Genomic DNA, 21,891 nt, shown 5'->3' with positions numbered 1-21,891 from the left:
GTACAAAATGTCACCCGAAATTAAAACCACCATAACTCTGCCATTTTATGTCCAAAAGTGGTGAAATTTCAACGAATTTTTGGTCTTCAAATTCTCTTTCAGGGGAAAGAAATCTCGTTTCAGAATTTGGCGGGATTAGAGCGTCTTGTTCCGTTATATGGAGAGTGGGAAACGTCACCCAAAATTTAATACTTCACAACTCACTCATTTTAACTCCAAAAATGGTGAAATTTCTACCAATCAGAGGTCTTCAAATTCTCTTTTAGGGGCAAGAAATCTCGGTTCAATATTTAGTGGGATGAGAGCGTCTTGGTCCGTTTTATAATGAGTGTGCGAAACGTTACCGAAAATTAAAACCTCCATAACTCTCTCATTTTAAGTCCAAAAGTGGTGAAATTTTACTAATCGGAGGTCTTCAAATTCTCTTCCAGGCGAATGAAATCTCATTTTAATATTCAGTGGGATGAGAGCAGTCTGGTACGTTTTGTAAAGTGTACGCGATACGTCACCAAAAATTAAAACCTCCATAACCCTCTGTCAATTTAATTCCAAAAGTGGTGAAATTTCTACAAATCAGAGGCCTTCAAATTTTCTTTGAGGGGAAAGAAATCTCGTTTCAAAATTCGGTGGGATGAGTGCGTCTTGGTCCATTTTCTAAAGAGTGTGCGAAACGTCACCCGAATTTAAATCCTCCATGACTCTCTCGTGTTAAATCCAAAAGTGGGGAAATTTCTACCAATCAGAGGCCTCCAAATTCTCTTTTAGGGAAAAGAAATCTCGTTTCAATATTCGGTGAGATGAGTGCGTCTTGGTCCGTTTTCTAAAGAGTGCGAAACGTCACCGGAAATTGAAACCTCCACAACTCTCTCATTTTAATTCCAAAAGTGGTGAAATTTCTACTAATCGGAGGCCTTCAAATTCTCTTTCAGGGAAAAGAAACCACGTTTCAAAATTTGGTGGGATGAGTGCGTCTTGGTCCGTTTCTAAGGAGTGTACAAAATGTCACCCGAAATTAAAACCACCATAACTCTGCCATTTTATGTCCAAAAGTGGTGAAATTTCAACGAATTTTTGGTCTTCAAATTCTCTTTCAGGGGAAAGAAATCTCGTTTCAGAATTTGGCGGGATTAGAGCGTCTTGTTCCGTTATATGGAGAGTGGGAAACGTCACCCAAAATTTAATACTTCACAACTCACTCATTTTAACTCCAAAAATGGTGAAATTTCTACCAATCAGAGGTCTTCAAATTCTCTTTTAGGGGCAAGAAATCTCGGTTCAATATTTAGTGGGATGAGAGCGTCTTGGTCCGTTTTATAATGAGTGTGCGAAACGTTACCGAAAATTAAAACCTCCATAACTCTCTCATTTTAAGTCCAAAAGTGGTGAAATTTTACTAATCGGAGGTCTTCAAATTCTCTTCCAGGCGAATGAAATCTCATTTTAATATTCAGTGGGATGAGAGCAGTCTGGTACGTTTTGTAAAGTGTACGCGATACGTCACCAAAAATTAAAACCTCCATAACCCTCTGTCAATTTAATTCCAAAAGTGGTGAAATTTCTACAAATCAGAGGCCTTCAAATTTTCTTTGAGGGGAAAGAAATCTCGTTTCAAAATTCGGTGGGATGAGTGCGTCTTGGTCCATTTTCTAAAGAGTGTGCGAAACGTCACCCGAATTTAAATCCTCCATGACTCTCTCGTGTTAAATCCAAAAGTGGGGAAATTTCTACCAATCAGAGGCCTCCAAATTCTCTTTTAGGGAAAAGAAATCTCGTTTCAATATTCGGTGAGATGAGTGCGTCTTGGTCCGTTTTCTAAAGAGTGCGAAACGTCACCGGAAATTGAAACCTCCACAACTCTCTCATTTTAATTCCAAAAGTGGTGAAATTTCTACTAATCGGAGGCCTTCAAATTCTCTTTCAGGGAAAAGAAACCACGTTTCAAAATTTGGTGGGATGAGTGCGTCTTGGTCCGTTTCTAAGGAGTGTACAAAATGTCACCCGAAATTAAAACCACCATAACTCTGCCATTTTATGTCCAAAAGTGGTGAAATTTCAACGAATTTTTGGTCTTCAAATTCTCTTTCAGGGGAAAGAAATCTCGTTTCAGAATTTGGCGGGATTAGAGCGTCTTGTTCCGTTATATGGAGAGTGGGAAACGTCACCCAAAATTTAATACTTCACAACTCACTCATTTTAACTCCAAAAATGGTGAAATTTCTACCAATCAGAGGTCTTCAAATTCTCTTTTAGGGGCAAGAAATCTCGGTTCAATATTTAGTGGGATGAGAGCGTCTTGGTCCGTTTTATAATGAGTGTGCGAAACGTTACCGAAAATTAAAACCTCCATAACTCTCTCATTTTAAGTCCAAAAGTGGTGAAATTTTACTAATCGGAGGTCTTCAAATTCTCTTCCAGGCGAATGAAATCTCATTTTAATATTCAGTGGGATGAGAGCAGTCTGGTACGTTTTGTAAAGTGTACGCGATACGTCACCAAAAATTAAAACCTCCATAACCCTCTGTCAATTTAATTCCAAAAGTGGTGAAATTTCTACAAATCAGAGGCCTTCAAATTTTCTTTGAGGGGAAAGAAATCTCGTTTCAAAATTCGGTGGGATGAGTGCGTCTTGGTCCATTTTCTAAAGAGTGTGCGAAACGTCACCCGAATTTAAATCCTCCATGACTCTCTCGTGTTAAATCCAAAAGTGGGGAAATTTCTACCAATCAGAGGCCTCCAAATTCTCTTTTAGGGAAAAGAAATCTCGTTTCAATATTCGGTGAGATGAGTGCGTCTTGGTCCGTTTTCTAAAGAGTGCGAAACGTCACCGGAAATTGAAACCTCCACAACTCTCTCATTTTAATTCCAAAAGTGGTGAAATTTCTACTAATCGGAGGCCTTCAAATTCTCTTTCAGGGAAAAGAAACCACGTTTCAAAATTTGGTGGGATGAGTGCGTCTTGGTCCGTTTCTAAGGAGTGTACAAAATGTCACCCAAAATTAAAACCACCATAACTCTGCCATTTTATGTCCAAAAGTGGTGAAATTTCAACGAATTTTTGGTCTTCAAATTCTCTTTCAGGGGAAAGAAATCTCGTTTCAGAATTTGGCGGGATTAGAGCGTCTTGTTCCGTTATATGGAGAGTGGGAAACGTCACCCAAAATTTAATACTTCACAACTCACTCATTTTAACTCCAAAAATGGTGAAATTTCTACCAATCAGAGGTCTTCAAATTCTCTTTTAGGGGCAAGAAATCTCGGTTCAATATTTAGTGGGATGAGAGCGTCTTGGTCCGTTTTATAATGAGTGTGCGAAACGTTACCGAAAATTAAAACCTCCATAACTCTCTCATTTTAAGTCCAAAAGTGGTCAAATTTTACTAATCGGAGGTCTTCAAATTCTCTTCCAGGCGAATGAAATCTCATTTTAATATTCAGTGGGATGAGAGCAGTCTGGTACGTTTTGTAAAGTGTACGCGATACGTCACCAAAAATTAAAACCTCCATAACCCTCTGTCAATTTAATTCCAAAAGTGGTGAAATTTCTACAAATCAGAGGCCTTCAAATTTTCTTTGAGGGGAAAGAAATCTCGTTTCAAAATTCGGTGGGATGAGTGCGTCTTGGTCCATTTTCTAAAGAGTGTGCGAAACGTCACCCGAATTTAAATCCTCCATGACTCTCTCGTGTTAAATCCAAAAGTGGGGAAATTTCTACCAATCAGAGGCCTCCAAATTCTCTTTTAGGGAAAAGAAATCTCGTTTCAATATTCGGTGAGATGAGTGCGTCTTGGTCCGTTTTCTAAAGAGTGCGAAACGTCACCGGAAATTGAAACCTCCACAACTCTCTCATTTTAATTCCAAAAGTGGTGAAATTTCTACTAATCGGAGGCCTTCAAATTCTCTTTCAGGGAAAAGAAACCACGTTTCAAAATTTGGTGGGATGAGTGCGTCTTGGTCCGTTTCTAAGGAGTGTACAAAATGTCACCCGAAATTAAAACCACCATAACTCTGCCATTTTATGTCCAAAAGTGGTGAAATTTCAACGAATTTTTGGTCTTCAAATTCTCTTTCAGGGGAAAGAAATCTCGTTTCAGAATTTGGCGGGATTAGAGCGTCTTGTTCCGTTATATGGAGAGTGGGAAACGTCACCCAAAATTTAATACTTCACAACTCACTCATTTTAACTCCAAAAATGGTGAAATTTCTACCAATCAGAGGTCTTCAAATTCTCTTTTAGGGGCAAGAAATCTCGGTTCAATATTTAGTGGGATGAGAGCGTCTTGGTCCGTTTTATAATGAGTGTGCGAAACGTTACCGAAAATTAAAACCTCCATAACTCTCTCATTTTAAGTCCAAAAGTGGTGAAATTTTACTAATCGGAGGTCTTCAAATTCTCTTCCAGGCGAATGAAATCTCATTTTAATATTCAGTGGGATGAGAGCAGTCTGGTACGTTTTGTAAAGTGTACGCGATACGTCACCAAAAATTAAAACCTCCATAACCCTCTGTCAATTTAATTCCAAAAGTGGTGAAATTTCTACAAATCAGAGGCCTTCAAATTTTCTTTGAGGGGAAAGAAATCTCGTTTCAAAATTCGGTGGGATGAGTGCGTCTTGGTCCATTTTCTAAAGAGTGTGCGAAACGTCACCCGAATTTAAATCCTCCATGACTCTCTCGTGTTAAATCCAAAAGTGGGGAAATTTCTACCAATCAGAGGCCTCCAAATTCTCTTTTAGGGAAAAGAAATCTCGTTTCAATATTCGGTGAGATGAGTGCGTCTTGGTCCGTTTTCTAAAGAGTGCGAAACGTCACCGGAAATTGAAACCTCCACAACTCTCTCATTTTAATTCCAAAAGTGGTGAAATTTCTACTAATCGGAGGCCTTCAAATTCTCTTTCAGGGAAAAGAAACCACGTTTCAAAATTTGGTGGGATGAGTGCGTCTTGGTCCGTTTCTAAGGAGTGTACAAAATGTCACCCGAAATTAAAACCACCATAACTCTGCCATTTTATGTCCAAAAGTGGTGAAATTTCAACGAATTTTTGGTCTTCAAATTCTCTTTCAGGGGAAAGAAATCTCGTTTCAGAATTTGGCGGGATTAGAGCGTCTTGTTCCGTTATATGGAGAGTGGGAAACGTCACCCAAAATTTAATACTTCACAACTCACTCATTTTAACTCCAAAAATGGTGAAATTTCTACCAATCAGAGGTCTTCAAATTCTCTTTTAGGGGCAAGAAATCTCGGTTCAATATTTAGTGGGATGAGAGCGTCTTGGTCCGTTTTATAATGAGTGTGCGAAACGTTACCGAAAATTAAAACCTCCATAACTCTCTCATTTTAAGTCCAAAAGTGGTGAAATTTTACTAATCGGAGGTCTTCAAATTCTCTTCCAGGCGAATGAAATCTCATTTTAATATTCAGTGGGATGAGAGCAGTCTGGTACGTTTTGTAAAGTGTACGCGATACGTCACCAAAAATTAAAACCTCCATAACCCTCTGTCAATTTAATTCCAAAAGTGGTGAAATTTCTACAAATCAGAGGCCTTCAAATTTTCTTTGAGGGGAAAGAAATCTCGTTTCAAAATTCGGTGGGATGAGTGCGTCTTGGTCCATTTTCTAAAGAGTGTGCGAAATGTCACCCGAATTTAAATCCTCCATGACTCTCTCGTGTTAAATCCAAAAGTGGGGAAATTTCTACCAATCAGAGGCCTCCAAATTCTCTTTTAGGGAAAAGAAATCTCGTTTCAATATTCGGTGAGATGAGTGCGTCTTGGTCCGTTTTCTAAAGAGTGCGAAACGTCACCGGAAATTGAAACCTCCACAACTCTCTCATTTTAATTCCAAAAGTGGTGAAATTTCTACTAATCGGAGGCCTTCAAATTCTCTTTCAGGGAAAAGAAACCACGTTTCAAAATTTGGTGGGATGAGTGCGTCTTGGTCCGTTTCTAAGGAGTGTACAAAATGTCACCCGAAATTAAAATCACCATAACTCTGCCATTTTATGTCCAAAAGTGGTGAAATTTTAACGAATCGGTGGTGTTGAAAAATTCTCTTTCAAGAGAAAGAAATCTCGTTTCAGAATTCGGCGGGATTAGAGCGTCTTGTTCCGTTTTATGGAGAGTGTGGGAAACGTCACCCAAAATTTAATACTTCACAACTCACTCATTTTAACTCCAAAAAAGGTGAAAATTTTACCAATTAGAGGTGCTCAAATTCTCTTTCAGGGCAAAGAAATCTCGTTTCAATATTTAGTGGGATGAGAGCGTCTTGGTCCGTTTATAATGAGTGTGCGAAACGTTACCAAAAATTAAAACCTCTATAACTCTCTCTTTTTAAGTCCAAAAGTGGTGAAATTCCTACCAATTGGAGGTCTTCAAATTCACTTTCAGGGGAAAGAAATCTCGTTCCAAAATTCTTTGGGATGAGAGCGTCTTGGTCCGTTTTTTAAAGAGTGTGCGAAACGAAACCCAAAATTAAAACCTCCATAACTCTCACATTTAAAGTCCAAAAGTGGTGAAATTTCTACAAATCGGAGGTTTTGAAATTCTCTTTCAAGGGAAAGATATCTCGTTTTAATATTCGGTGGGATGAGAGAGGTCTGGTACGTTTTATGAAGTGTGAGCGATACGTCCCCAAAAATTAAAACATCCTTAACTCTCTCATTTTAAGTCCAAAAGTGGTGAAATTTCTACCCATCAGTGGCCTTTAAATTTTCTTTTTGGGGAAAGAAATCTCGTTTCAAAATTTGGTTGGATGACTGCGTCTTGGTCCGTTTTTTAAAGAGTGTGCGGAAAGTCACCCGAAATTAAAACCTCTATAAATCTTTGATTTTAAGTACAAAAGTGGTGAAATTTCTACCAATCGGAGGTCTTCAAATTCTCTTTCAGGGGAAAGAAATATCGTTTCAAAATTCGGTGGGATGAGTGTATCTTGGTCCATTTTGTAAAGAGTGTGTGAAATGTCACCCAAAATTACAACCTCCATGACTCTCTTAATTTAAGTCCAAATGTAGTGAAATTTCTACCAATCGTAGGTCTTGAAATTCTCTTTCAGGGGGAACAAATATCATTTCAAAATTTGGTGGGATGAGAGCATCTTGGTCCGTTTTATAATGAGTGTGCGAAACGTTACCAAAAATTAAAACCTCCATAACTCTCTCATTTTAAGTTCAAATGTGGTCAAATTTCTACCAATCGAAGGTCTTCTAATTCTCTTTAAGGGGAAAGAAATCTCATTTCTATATTCGGTGGGATGAGAGCGTCTTGGTCCGTTATATAAGGAGTGTGCGAAACGTCACCCCAAATTAAAACCACCACAACTATATAATTTTAATTCCCAAAGTAGTGTAATTTCTACCGATCGGAGGTCTTCAAATTCTCTTTCAGGGGAAAGAAATTTCGTTTCAAAATTCAGTGCGATGAGAGCGTCTTGGTTCGTTTTGAAAAGAGTGTGCGTAATGTCACCCAAAATTATAACCTCCATAAGTCTTTTATTTTGAGTCCAAAAGTGGGAAAATTTCTACGAATCGGAGGTCTGCAAATTCACCTTCAAGGGAAGAAATCTCATTTCAAAATTTGGTGGGATGAGAGCATCTTGGCCCGTTTTAAACTGAGTGTGCGAAACGTTACCAAAAATTAGAACCTCCATAACTCCCTCATTTTAAGTCCAAAAGTGGTGAAATTTATACCAATCGAAGGTCATTAAATTCTCTCTCAGGGGAAAGAAATCTCGTTTCTTAATTCGGTGGGATGAGAGCGTCTTGGTCCGTTATATAAGGAGTGTGAGAAACGTCACCGCAAATTAAAACCTCCACAGCTATCTAATTTTAATTCCGAAAGTGGTGAAATTTCTACCCATTGGAGGTCTTTACATTCTCTTTCAGGAGAAAGAAATTTCATTCCAAAATTCTGTGGGATGAGAGCGTCTTGGTCCGTTTTATAAAGAGTGTGCGAGACGTCACCCAAAATTAAAACCTCCATAACTCTCACATTTTAAGTCCAAAAGTGGTGAAATTTCTACAAATCGGAGGTTTTGAAATTCTCTTTCAGGGGAAAGAAATCTCGTTTTAATATTCGGTGGGATGAGAGAGGTCTGGTACGTTTTATAAAGTGTGCGCGATACGTCACCAAAACTTAAAACCTCCATAACTCTCTCATTTTAAGTCCAAAAGTAGTGAAATTTCTACCAATCAGAAGCCTCCAAATTCTCTGTCAGGGGAAAGAAATCTACTTTCAAAATTCGGTGGGATGACAGCATCTTGGTCCGTTTTTGTAAAGAGTGTGTGGAACGTCACCCAAAATTAAAATCACCATAACTCTCTGATTTTAAGTCCCAAAGTGGTGAAATTTCTACCAATCGGAGGTCTTCAAATTCTCTTTCAAGGGAAAAAAATCTCGTTTCAAAATTCGGTGGGATGACTGCGTGTTGATCCATTTTGTAAAGTGCGTGTGAAATGTTACCCAAAATTATAACATCCATAAGTCTCTCATTTTAAGTGCAAAAGTGGCGAAATTTCTACCAGTCGTAGGTCTTCAAATTCTCTTTCACGGGAAAGAAATCTCATTTCAAAATTCGGTGGGATGAGTGCGTCTTGGTCCGTTTTCTAAAAGTGTGCGAAACGTCACCCAAAATCCAAACCTCCATAACTCTCTTATTTTAAATCCAAAAGTGGTGAAATTTCTACCAATCGGATGTCTTGAAATACTCTTTCAGGGGAAAGAAATATCGTTTTAATATTCGGTGGGATGAGAGCGGCCTGGTACGTTTTATAAAGTGAGCGCGATACGTCACCAAAAATTAAAACCCCCATAACTCACTCATTTTAAGTCCAAAAGTTGTGAAATTTCAACCAATCGGGGATCTTCAAATTGTCTTTCAGCGGAAAGAAATCTCATTTTGTAATTAGGTGTGATGAGAGCGGTCTGGTCCGTTTTATAAAGTGTGCGCGATGCGTCACCAAAAATTAAAACCTCCATAACTCTCTCATTTTAAGTTTAAAAGCGGTTAAATTTCTACCAATCGGAGGTCTTCAAATTCTCTTTGAGGGGGAAGAAATCTCGTTTCAAAATTCCATGGGATGAGAGCGTCTCGGTCCATTTATAATGAGTGTGCGAAACGTCACGCAAAATTAAAAGCCTCATAAATCTCTAATTTTAAGTTTAAAAGTGGGGGAATTGCTACCAATCGGAGGTCTTGAAATTCTCTTTCAGGGGAAAAGAAATCTCATTTGTAAATTTGGTGGGACGAGAGCGACTTGGTCCGTTATATAATGAGTGTGCGAAACGTCACCCAAAATTAAACCCTCTACAACTCTCTCCTTCCAAAAGTGCTGAAATTTCTACCAATCCAAGGCCCTTAAATTCTCTTTCAGGGGAAAGAAATCTCGATTGAGAATTCGGTGGGATGAGTGCGTCTTGGTCCGGTTTATAAAGAGTGTGCGAAACGTCACCCGAAATTAAAACCTCCATAAGTCTCTCATTTTAAGTCCAAAAGTGGTGAAATTTCAACTAATCAGAGGTCTTCCATAGTCTTTCAGGGGAAAGAAATCTCATTTCAAAAATCGGTGGGAATAGAACGTCTTGGTCCCTTTTATAATGAGTATGCGAAACGTTACCAAAAATTAAAACCTCCATACCTCTCTCATTTTAAGTCTAAAAAGTAGTAAAATTTCTACGAATCGGAGGTCGTCAAATTCACTTTCAGGGGAAAGAAATCTCGTTTCAAAATTCGGTGGGATGAGAGCGTCTTGTTCCCTCTTGTAATGAGTGTGCGAAACGTTACCAAATATTAAAACCTCCAAAACTCTCTCATTTTAACTCCAAATCTCATTTTTCAATTCGGTGGGATGCGAGCGTCTTGGTCCGATACATAAGGAGTGTTCGAAACGTCACCCAATATTAAAATCTCCACAACTATCTAATTTTAATTCTGAAAGTGGTGAAATTTCAACCACTCGGAGGTCTTCAAGTCATCTTTTAGGTGAAAGAAATCTCATTTCAAAATTTGGTGGGATGAGAGCGTCTTTGTCCGTTTTATAAAGAGTGTACGAAACGTCACCCAAAATTAAAACCTCCATAAGTCTCAAATTTTAAGTCCAAACGTGATGAAACTTCTACCAATCGGAGGTCTTGAAATTCTCTTTCAGGGGAAAGAAATCTCATTTTAATATTCGGTGGGATGAGAGCGGTCTGGTACGTTTTATAAAGTGTGCGCGATACGTCGCCAAAAATTAAAATCTCGCATAACTCTCTCATTTTAAGTCCAAAAGTGGTGAAATTTCTACCAATCAGAGGCCTTCAAATTCTCTTTTAGGGGAAAGAAATCTCGTTTCAAAATTTGGTGGGATGACTGCGTCGTGGTTCGTTTTTTAAAGAGTGTGCGGAAAAGTCACCCAAAATTAAAACCTCCATAAATCTCTGATTTTAAGTCCAAAAGTCATAAAATTTCTACCAATCGGAGGTCTTCAAATTCTCTTTCAGGGGAAAGAAGTCTCGTTTCAAAATTCGGTGGGATGAGTGCGTCTTGGTTCGTTTTGTAAAGAGTGTGTGAAATCTGACCCAAATTTATAACCTCCATAACTCCGTAATTTTATGTCCAAATGTGGTGAAATTTCTACCAATCGGAGGTCTTCAAATTCACTTTCAGGGGAAAGAAATCTCGTTTCAAAAGTCGGTGAGATGAGAGCGTCTTGCTCCCTTTTATAATGAGTGTGCGAAACGTTACCAAATATTAAAACCTCCAAAACTCTCTCATTTTAAGTCGAAATCCCGTTTTTCAATTCGGTGGGATGAGAGCGTCTTGGTCCGATACAGAAGGAGTGTGCGAATGGTCACCCAAAATTAAAATCTCCACAACTCTCTAATTTTAATTCTGAAAGTGCTGAAATTTCAACCACTCGGAGGTCTTCAAGTCATCTTTTAGGGGAAAGAAATCTCATTTCAAAATTCGGTGGGATGAGAACGTCTTGGTCCGTTTTATAAAGAGTGTAGGAAACGTCACCCAAAATTAAAACCTCCATAACTCCCACATTTTAAGTCCAAACGTGGTGAAACTTCTACTAATCAAAGGTCTTGAAATTCTCTTTCAGGGGAAAGAAATCGCGTTTTAATATTCGGTGGGATGAGAGCGGTCAGGTACGTTTTATAAAGTGTGCGCGATACGTCGCCAAAAATTAAAACCGCCATAACTCGCTTATTTTAAATCCAAAAGTGGTGAAATTTCTACCAATCAGAGGCCTTCAAATTCTCTTTTAGGGGAAAGAAATCTCGTTTCAAAATTTGGTGGGATGGCTGCGTCTTGGTCCGTTTTTTAAAGAGTGTGCGGAAAGTCACCCAAAATTAAAACCTCCATAAATCTCTGATTTTAAGTACAAAAGTGGTGAAATTTCTACCAATCGGAGGTCTTCAAATTCTCTTTCAGGGGAAAGAAATCTCGTTTCAAAATTCGGTGGGATGAGTACGTCTTGGTCCGTTTTGTAAAGAGTGTGTGAAATGTCACCAAAAATTATAACCTCCATAACTCTCTTATTTTAAGTCCAAATGTGGTGAAATTTCTACCAATCCTAGGTCTTCAAATTCTCTTTCAGGGGGAAGAAATATCTTTTCAAAATTTGGTGGGTTGAGAGTGTGTTGGTCCATTTTATAATGAGTGTGTGAAACGTTACCAAAAATTAAAACCTCCATAACTCTCCTTTTAAGCTCAAATGTGGTCAAATTTCTACCAATCGGAGGTCTTCTAATTCTCTTTAAGGGGAAAGAAATCTCGTTTCTAAATTCGGTGGGATGAGAGCGTCTTGGTCCGTTATATAAGGAGTGTGCGAAACGTCACCCCAAATTAAAATCACCACAATTATTTAATTTTAATTCTGAAAGTGGTGAAAATTCTACCAATCGGAGGTCATCAAATTCTCTTTCAGGGGAAAGAAATTTCGTTTCAAAATTCAGTGGGATGAGTGCATCTTGGTTCGTTTTGAAAAGAGTGTGCGAAATGTGACCCAAAATTATAACCTTCATAAGTCTCTTATTTTAAGTCCAAAAGTGGGAAAATTTCTACGAATCGAAGGTCTTAAAATTCACCTTCAAGGGAAGAAATCTCATTTCAAATTTTAGTGGGATGAGAGCGTCTTGGTCCGTTTTATAATGAGTGTGCGAAACGTTACCAAAAATTAGAACCTCCATAACTCCCTTATTTTAAGTCCAAAAGTGGTGAAATTTATACCATCGGAGGTCATCAAATTTTCTTTAAGGGGAAAGAAATCTCGTTTCTTAATTCGGTGGGATGAGAGCGTCTTGGTCCGTTATAGAAGGAGTGTGAGAAACGTCACTGCAAATTAAAACCTCCACAACTATCTAATTTTAATTTCGAAAGTGGTGAAATTTCTACCCATCAGAGGTCTTCACATTCTCTTTCAAGGGAAAGAAATCTCATTTCTTAATTCGGTGGGATGAGAGCTTCTTGGTCCGTTTTAAAAAGACTGTGCGAAACGTCACCGAAAATTAAAACCTCCATAATTCTCTCATTTTAAGTCCAAAAGTGGTGAAATTTCTGCTAATCGGAGGTCTTCAAATTCACTTTCAGGGGCATGAAATCTCGTTTTAATATTCAGTGGGATTAGAGCAGTCTGGTACATTTTGTAAAGTGTGCGCGATACGTCACCAAAAATTAAAACCTCCATAACTCTCTCATTTTAAGTCCGAAAGTGGTGAAATTTCTACCAATCGAAGGTGTTCAAATTGCCTTTCAAGGGAAAGAAATCTCGTTTTAAAATTCGGTGGGATGAGAGCAGTCTGGTTCGTTTTATAAAGAGTGCGCGATACGTCACCCAAAATTAAATTCTCCATAACTCTCTCATTTTCTGTTTAAAAGCGGTGAAATTTCTACCAATCAGAGGTCTTCAAATTCTCTTTCAGGGGAGAGAAACTTGTTTAAAAATTCGGTGGGATGAGCGTCTTGGTCCGTTTTATAATGAGTGTGCGAAACGTCACCCAAAATTGAAACCTTCGTAACTCCCTCATTTTAGGTTTAAAACTGGTGAAATTTCTATCAATCGGAAGTCTTCATATTCTCTTTCAAGGGAAAGAAATCTCGTTTCTAAATTCGATGGAATGAGAGATTCTTGGTCAGTTATATAATGAGTGTGCGAAACGTCACCCAAAATTAAAACCTCCACAACTCTCTCATTTTAATTCCAAAAGTTGTGAAATTTCTACAAATCGGAGGCCTTCAAATTCTTTTTGAGGGGAAAGAAATCTCGTTTCAAAATTTAGTGGGATGACTGTGTCTTGGCCCGTTTTCTAAAGAGTGTGCGAAACGTCACCCGAAATTAAAACCTCCCTAACTCTCTCATTTTAAGTCCATAAGTGGTGAAATTTCAACCAATTGGAGATCTTCAAATTGTCTTTCAGGGGAAAAAAATCTCGTTTTAAAATTCGGTGGGATGGGAGCGTCTTGGTCCGTTTTATAGTGAGTGTGCAAAATGTTACCAAAAATTAAAACCTCCATGACTCTCTCGTGTTAGGTCCAAAAGTGGTCAAATTTCTACCAATCGGAGGCCATCAAATTCTCTTTTAGGGAAAAGAAATCTCGTTTCAAAATTCGGTGAGATGAGTGCGTCTTGGTCCGTTTTCTAAAGAATGTACGAAATGTCTCCCAAAATTAAAACCTCCACAAATCTCTCATTTTAATTCCAAAAGTGGTGAAATTTCTACTAATAGGAGGCCTTCAAATTCTCTTTGAGGGAAAAGAAATCTCGTTTCAAAATTTGGTGGGTTGAGTGCGTCTTGGTCCGTTTTCTAAGGAGTGTGCAAAACGTCACCCGAAATTAAAACCTCCATAACTGTCCCATTTTAAGTCCAAAATTGGTGAAATTTCAACCATTCAGTGGTCTTCAAATGCTCCTTCAGGGGAAAGAAATCTTGTTTCAAAATTCGGAGGGATTAGAGCGTCTTGTTCCGTTATATGAAGAGTGTGTGAAACATCACCGAAATTTTAATACTTCACAGCTCACTCATTTTAACTCCAAAAGTGGTGAAATTTTTTTATTTATTTTTTAAATCTAAAGGCAAAAACTCTTATATAGTTCATTTACTGGTTAGGAAGTTAGCTCGAATCATGAAACTCTTGCAAACACTGTAGGGATATTGGAGCCTCATTTTACTTTTTAAATCTAGCATAGGTCTGCAATTCTCTTATAAAATACACACCACATTATCTGTTTAAATGTTTGACGACCTACTTTGACTATCCCATGGGGATCAACATCACAAACAAACATTATGTAACTAAAATGGAAATATGTTAAAAAAATGGAAAAACTAGCTAACCGAGGAGACTTAAAAAAGATATATATATATATATATATATATAAATTCAATAGGTAACCGTCCAAAGAACCATCACAAATTCCAAATTATTTCTAGGCTCAAATTTAATAAGAGAAAAGAAATTACCTGAATTGAACATACCTCTTTACCAGTGATGAAGATCAAAATTGAATTTTTCATAATTTCTTCTTCTTCTTAGTGTAACTAAATTCCAACGTGTTGTAGGTTGAATTGGTGGAGGCAAAGCTTGCAATGAACAAACCTGAGCTTGAAGTGTACAGATCCCAGCTCTCCTTCTTCGAAAATCCTTCCCTTTTCTGCTCTTTCTTATTGTCTACGAAAGATTGTTGTACAACTGATCCAATTGATGAGCAATAGCTCTAATTTCGATCAGAAATAACCGGGCTTTGATAAAAATGAAAAGATTTTGCTAAGGAAAATTGGATCTAAGGTGTTATTGTAAGCCCAAGGGTCTACTCTCCTATCTTGTTTTGATGATTCTAAACATAATTGATTGTGTTTTTGAATACTAATCAATTTGCTTTGAAGTGTTGTGTTTAAGATAGGATTGATCATTGAAGAAACCAACACACAACATGGTCATGCTTGGAGATATCCCATACAAGAGTCAAAGGAGCTAAGTGAAGCTCACCTCATCTCTCAAGCAAAGCATACACAAGATGGAAGATCAATTGAAGACCAAGACTAAAGAGAAGTTGAAGATTGCATAGGTATCATTGTACATCCTTTCTCTTTAGATTTCCAAGTCAAGGCAAAGTGTTTTCAACTTGTTTTTCAAAGAACACTTAAGAACTTAAAATGCATTAGTGAATGGTTATGTGGTGGACCAACATGTTGGGACCCTCATAAACATTCCAAAATAACCATAGGAGTTGAGTTCCAAAAGCTAAAAATCAAATTTGCAATAAAAATCAAAAAGTGCGGATTTTTAGGCTTCTCGGAACTCCGAGAATTTTTCTCGGAGCTCCGAGCTCGGAACTCCGAGAGTTCCCTCGGAACTCCGAGAAAAGGTCCAGTAGCATCTGGACACTTTCTCGGAACTCCGAGACAATTTCTCGGAACTCCGAGAAATGGTCCAGTAGAAATTTTATTTCTTCTGGCCGTTGTCTCGGAACTCCGAGAATATTTCTCGGAACTCCGAGAATGGTTCTCGGAACTCCGAGAACCTCGCGACAGACTAAAAAATAGCCGTTGGGATTCAAATTAATTGTTGGTTTTTGATATGTCCACCCCCAAACGGTCATATTCTTTGGTGTGGTTATATATACAACATGTAGAGAAGTTTTTTACTCTCTCTTGATCTTTGAAAAACATCCTTAAGCATCAAAAACATTTGCAATCCATTTTAGCTTGAGTTTTTGTTTTTCATCCCAAACTTGCCTTTCACTTGTGAATCTTTTGAGTTTGGATATAGTAGTGCTTTCACTTGCAAATCACCATCTTTGAAGAGCAATCAAGGGTCTACAAAGAGCATCAAGCTTTCAAGAAGAAGCCAAGCTATTCTCTTTCAAATCTAGTGTAGGTGGCTAGGGCATTCCCTTTTTAATTCCCTAGAGAGCAACCGCTTAGAACTCGGCGGAGAAGGAGAGTCTTTGTAAAGGTGTAAGGGCATCCTTGTTTAATATCCCTTGGATTTGTAACCGCCTCGGAGCCGGGCATCGTGGAGGTCTCCTATAGTGGAATCCCTCAAGTGCGACCTTGAGTAGAGTGGAGTAGGCCGTTGGCCGAACCACTATATATCGGTGTGTCAATTTCTCACTCTTGCATTTCCATTATTGTTTTGGTTTGGCATTTCACTTTGTTCTTTCAATTATATTTGCACTAACCAAATATTTATTTAAGTGAAGAAAAATTCCAATTAGGGTTTATAGATAATTTTCAAAAGGCCTAATATTGAGTTAAATTCAATTCACCCCCCCTCTTGAGTATTTCAATTGGTATCAAAGCCTCGTCTCTATTTTTTTTGAAAACCCTAACCGGTTTAGAGTAAAGATTCAAAAATGGCAAACTACCCTCAACATCATGAAGGTTATTCAAACACTAGGCCACCCTATTTTGATGGTACAAATTATGGTTTTTGGAAAACTAAAATGAAAATCTTTTTAACTCAAGACTATCAAATGTGGAGAGCAATTAATAATGAATATATCCTACCCACAAGAAATTTAAATGATTGGACCGAAGCCGAACAACAAGCTTCGAATTATAATGCCAAAGCCATGAATTCTCTCATTTGTGCTCTATCTCCCGGAGAATTCAATAGAGTATCAAATTTGAATTCGGCTAAGGAAATTTGGGACACTCTAGAAGTCACCCATGAAGGAACCAATCAAGTTAAAGAATCTAAAATGAACCATATTTTTCGGCAATACGAACTTTTTCAAATGACACCCGATGAAACAATTGCCGACATGTACACTAGATTCACCAACCTTGTAAATGGATTAAGGGGACTTGGAAAACAATTTTCCAATAGAGATTTAGTAACTAAAATTCTTAGGTCCCTACCTTTGTCTTGGGAATCCAAAACCTCCGCAATCACCGAAGCCAAGGACATGAACACTTTGAACCTAGATGAACTTATAGGGTCCTTGATCACACATGAAATGATTTTCAAAACAAAAGCACCCGAAATCGAAACTAAAATCGAAAAAGGAAAAGGAATTGCTTTTGCTTGTAATGTAGGTGAAAGTGAAGATGCAAAGGAAGACATCGAGGATGAAGTAGCTCTCCTAACAAGAAGGATCAAGTTCTTGCAAAGAAACATGGGAGGCATGAGAAATAGAAGGACCAATCCTCCATTCAAGAAGAAAGAAGAAGTTGGTGATGGATCTTCTCAACCCCGATGTTACGGTTGCAAGAAGCTTGGACACATTCGCCCGGATTGTCCACTCAACAATGAACCTACTTCAAACAACCGCTTCAAGAGAAGAGAAGGCAAGAAAGGAATGTCCGCCACATGGGATGAGGAGATTGAAAGCGAAGGCGAACAAAATGATGGGGAAGATTGCCTATTAGCAAGAAATGTGTGCTTCATGGCCTCAACAAATGACAACAATGAGGTAAACACTTTAAATGATGTCATTATCTTACAAGAAGTTTTAGAGTCCTTACAAAGTGCAAATGATGAACTTGAAATTCAATTTGATAAAATTGCATCACTTGAAAATTCTCTTGCTAACATGACAAAAGAATTTGGTTGGTTAAAAAAGGATCATGAATTCTTAGATAATGAAAATGAAAAATGCAAAGTAGAGATTCATGAGCTAAATGCTACCATTAAGACTTTGAATGAAAATCGACAAAATCTTTCTATTGAAAATAACAAACTAAAGCATGAAAACGGTAAACTATCTTTTGAATATGATGAACTCAAGAAACTCTTTGAAAAATTTGAAAATAGTTCATTAAAATTGGATAAACTTGTAAATCTTCAAAGAATGTCAAGTGACAAAAGTGGACTTGGACATAGATGGAATACCACAATATCTAACTATAAAAACAAACTTGAAAAGACCTCCTCTAGTAGTACCAAAATTTGCTTTTATTGTGGATTGTTAGGTCATTATAAAGTTGCTTGCTTGCATGCTAAACAAGATAAGATCAAATTGAACTCTAAAGTGAAAACAAATGAACATAGCAAGATTAGGAAGATTTGGGTACCTAAGGGATCTCACTTGCCTATTCCTATGTAGGTATGCCTTAAAAGCCACAACAAGAGGAACACATGGTACCTTGATAGTGGATGCTCTAGACACATGACCGGAGATCTCACTCAATTCGCATCCCTATCACTCAAGGATGGTGGAGAAGTTACCTTTGGAGATGACAAGAAAGGAAAAGTCAAAGGTGAAGGCACCATAGGTAACTCTACCTCTCCCATACATGATGTACTCTTTGTTGATGGCTTGTCCCATAATCTTATTAGCATTAGTCAATTATGTGATAATGGTTTTGAAGTTGTCTTCAATCCCGACAAATGCATTGTTAAAAATAAGATAAATGGAGAAGTAAAATTCATAGGGTCTAGAGACAATAACATTTATACAATTGGACTAGATGATCTTAGACTCCAAAAAGTGACTTGTCTAAATGCCATTAGTGAGGATTCTTGGCTATGGCATAGGAGGTTGGGTCATGCCGGAATGGATCTCATTTCGACCCTCTCCTCAAAAGAAAGTGTTAGAGGATTGCCTAAGTTCAAATTCATCAAGGATCACATTTGTAGAACTTGTCAATTAGGAAAACAATTGAAAAGCTCTTTTGCACCTAAAAATATGATTTCAACTTCCTACCCTTTGGAGCTACTTCATATGGATCTTTTTGGACCAATGAAGACTAGTAGCCTAGGTGGAAAGAGGTACGTGTTTGTAGTTGTTGATGACTACTCACGATTCACATGGGTCATATTTCTAGGACATAAAGATGAAACTTATGAAAACTTCCTAACATTATGCAATCAAATTCAAAATGAAAAAGGTGTTGCCATCTCCCACATTAGAAGTGATCATGGAACGGAATTTGAAAATGTACACTTTGACACTTACTGTAATGAACATGGCATTAAACATAATTTTTCCGCACCTAGAACACCTCAACAAAATGGAGTAGTAGAAAGAAAGAATCGAACTCTCCAAGAAATGGCTAGAACAATGTTGCATGAAAATGATCTCCCTAGATATTTTTGGGCGGAAGCGGTTAGCACCGCTTGCTATATCATAAACAGGGTATACTTAAGGCCAATCTCTAAGAAAACACCTTATGAGCTTTGGAAAAACTTGAAACCAAATATAAGCTATTTTAGAGTGTTTGGATGTAAATGCTTCATTTTGAACATTAGAGATAATTTACATAAATTTGATAAGAAGTCGGATGATGGAATATTCTTAGGGTATTCTTCTCATAGCAAAGCATATAGAGTATTTAATAGGAGAACCCTAGTAGTAGAAGAATCCATGCATGTGACATTTGATGAAAGAGAGCCAACACCTCAAGAAATGCCACATGATGAGGATGAACCCGTTGAACATCTTTTTCCAAAATTGAGTGCTCCTCCTCATGCATCTACTAGTCATACACCACCTAGTGAGGAAGTAGAAAATGAAGATGATGCCTCATTACCTAGGGATAGGAGAACATTGGTTGATCATCCTGAATCCCAAATCTTAGGTGATGCCACATTGCCAGTAAGAACTAGATCATACTATCGTAGTGTGAGCAATAATTTGGCATTCCTATCCGAATTAGAACCAAAATCCATCAAGGAAGCAGAAAAGGATGAATATTGGTTGATGGCCATGCAAGAAGAGTTGAGTCAATTCGAAAGGAACAAGGTATGGAGGCTAGTACCTAGACCTAGTGATCATCCAGTCATTGGCACGAGATGGGTGTATAGAAATAAATTGGATGAAAATGGAATTATCACTAGGAATAAAGCTAGGCTTGTAGCCCAAGGGTACAATCAGGAGGAAGGGATAGATTATGATGAGACATTTGCTCCTGTTGCCCGTATGGAGGCTATTAGGATACTTTTGGCATATGCATCTCATAAAGGATTTAAACTATATCAAATGGATGTCAAAAGTGCCTTCCTAAATGGCTATATCTAAGAGGAAGTGTATGTTGAGCAACCTCCAGGTTTTGAAGACTTCAAACATCCAAATCATGTCTTCAGGCTTGATAAAGCTTTATATGGATTAAAGCAAGCTCCTAGAGCTTGGTATGAGAGGTTTTGCACTTTCTTAGTTGAAAAGGGATTCGAGATGGGAAAGGTGGATAAAACCTTATTTATCAAAAGAGAAAATCATGATATCCTCCTTGTCCAAATCTATGTGGATGATACCATCTGTGGCTCAACTAATCAAAAATTGTGTGATGAATTTGCAACCTTAATGAAAAATGAATTTGAAATGAGCATGATGGGAGAGTTAACCTACTTCTTAGGACTCCAAATTAAACAATACAAAAATGGAATATTTTTAAATCAAGAAAAATATACAAAGGAGTTATTAAAGAAGTATGGCATGGATAGCAGTAAGACATCAAGAATTCCCATGAGTACTACTGCTAAGCTAGAAAAAGATGAATTTGGCAAATCTGTGGATCAGAAATTGTATAGGGGTATGATAGGTAGTTTGCTCTATTTGACAGCCAGCAGACCAGACATTATGTTTACTGTCTGTCTCTGTGCTCGATTTCAATCGGATCCTAAAGAATCTCACCTATCGGCAGTTAAGAAGATCTTCAAGTACTTAAAAGGAACCCAAAGTCTAGGACTGTGGTATGAAAGATCATCTTCCTTCACTCTCATCGGATATTCAGATGCAGACTTTGCTGGATGTAGAGTAGATAGGAAAAGCACTAGTGGGACTTGCCAATTCTTGGGTAAATCACTTGTTTCATGGTTTAGCAAGAAGCAAAATTCAGTAGCTCTGTCCACAACAGAAGCAGAATATGTGGCAGCTGGAGCTTGCTGTGCTCAAGTCCTATGGATGAAAAGCACATTGATGGACTATGCAATCAAAATGGATAATATTCTCATCCAATGTGACAATACTAGTGCTATAAGCTTAACAAAGAACCCCATACAACACTCAAGAACAAAACACATTGAGATTAGGCACCACTTCATCAGAGATCACTCACAAAAAGGGGATATTTGCTTAAAATATATCAACACTGAAGAACAATTAGCGGATATCTTTACAAAACCCCTTAGTGATGATAGAATTTGCTATATCCGAAGTGCCTTAAACATATGGAGTGCGGATCAAATCAAAGAAATTGCCAAATAAATACTTTGTGCCTTTAACCAGCTTATCTATATAGTATTTATATATATAATCTTTGTTTGGTAGTATTTGCATGAATGAGATGTCAAATTTTTAATCTTAAAAATCACTCAATTGATATTCTTAGCCTTCTTAGTTTTTCTAAGTTGGAGAGGTATCTTCACTTTAATTAAAATACCTAACATCTTGACATATGTCAACATCTCGATCATGAACAGGTATATGTGCATTACTTGGTTATATAATTTTATACCATAAGCATTGATTCAGGGGGAGTTATCCACTCCTATTTTTTTTACACCCTTTCTGTCGATGACAAAAGGGGGAGAAGTTTGAAATTGATTATCTATTCAATTGACTATATGCACCACTTGCTTATAACTTGTATCATTTATATGTGTGCATATATTGAGGGGGAGTTCTAGTATTCACTTGCCTACTATGTCACTCCACACACACCTCATAATCAATTTTGTTTGTCATCATCAAAAAGGGGGAGATTGTAAGCCCAAGGGTCTACTCTCCTATCTTGTTTTGATGATTCTAAACATAATTGATTGTGTTTTTGAATACTAATCAATTTGCTTTGAAGTGTTGTGTTTAAGATAGGATTGATCATTGAAGAAACCAACACACAACATGGTCATGCTTGGAGATATCCCATACAAGAGTCAAAGGAGCTAAGTGAAGCTCACCTCATCTCTCAAGCAAAGCATACACAAGATGGAAGATCAATTGAAGACCAAGACTAAAGAGAAGT

This window comes from Tasmannia lanceolata, unplaced genomic scaffold (assembly GCF_043159265.1).
Source record: "Tasmannia lanceolata isolate RefF3 unplaced genomic scaffold, GAP_Taslan_0.1 ptg000008l, whole genome shotgun sequence".
Taxonomy (NCBI): domain Eukaryota; kingdom Viridiplantae; phylum Streptophyta; class Magnoliopsida; order Canellales; family Winteraceae; genus Tasmannia; species Tasmannia lanceolata.
The sequence above is the reverse complement of the archived record's forward strand: the minus strand, read 5'-3'. Positions refer to the sequence as shown.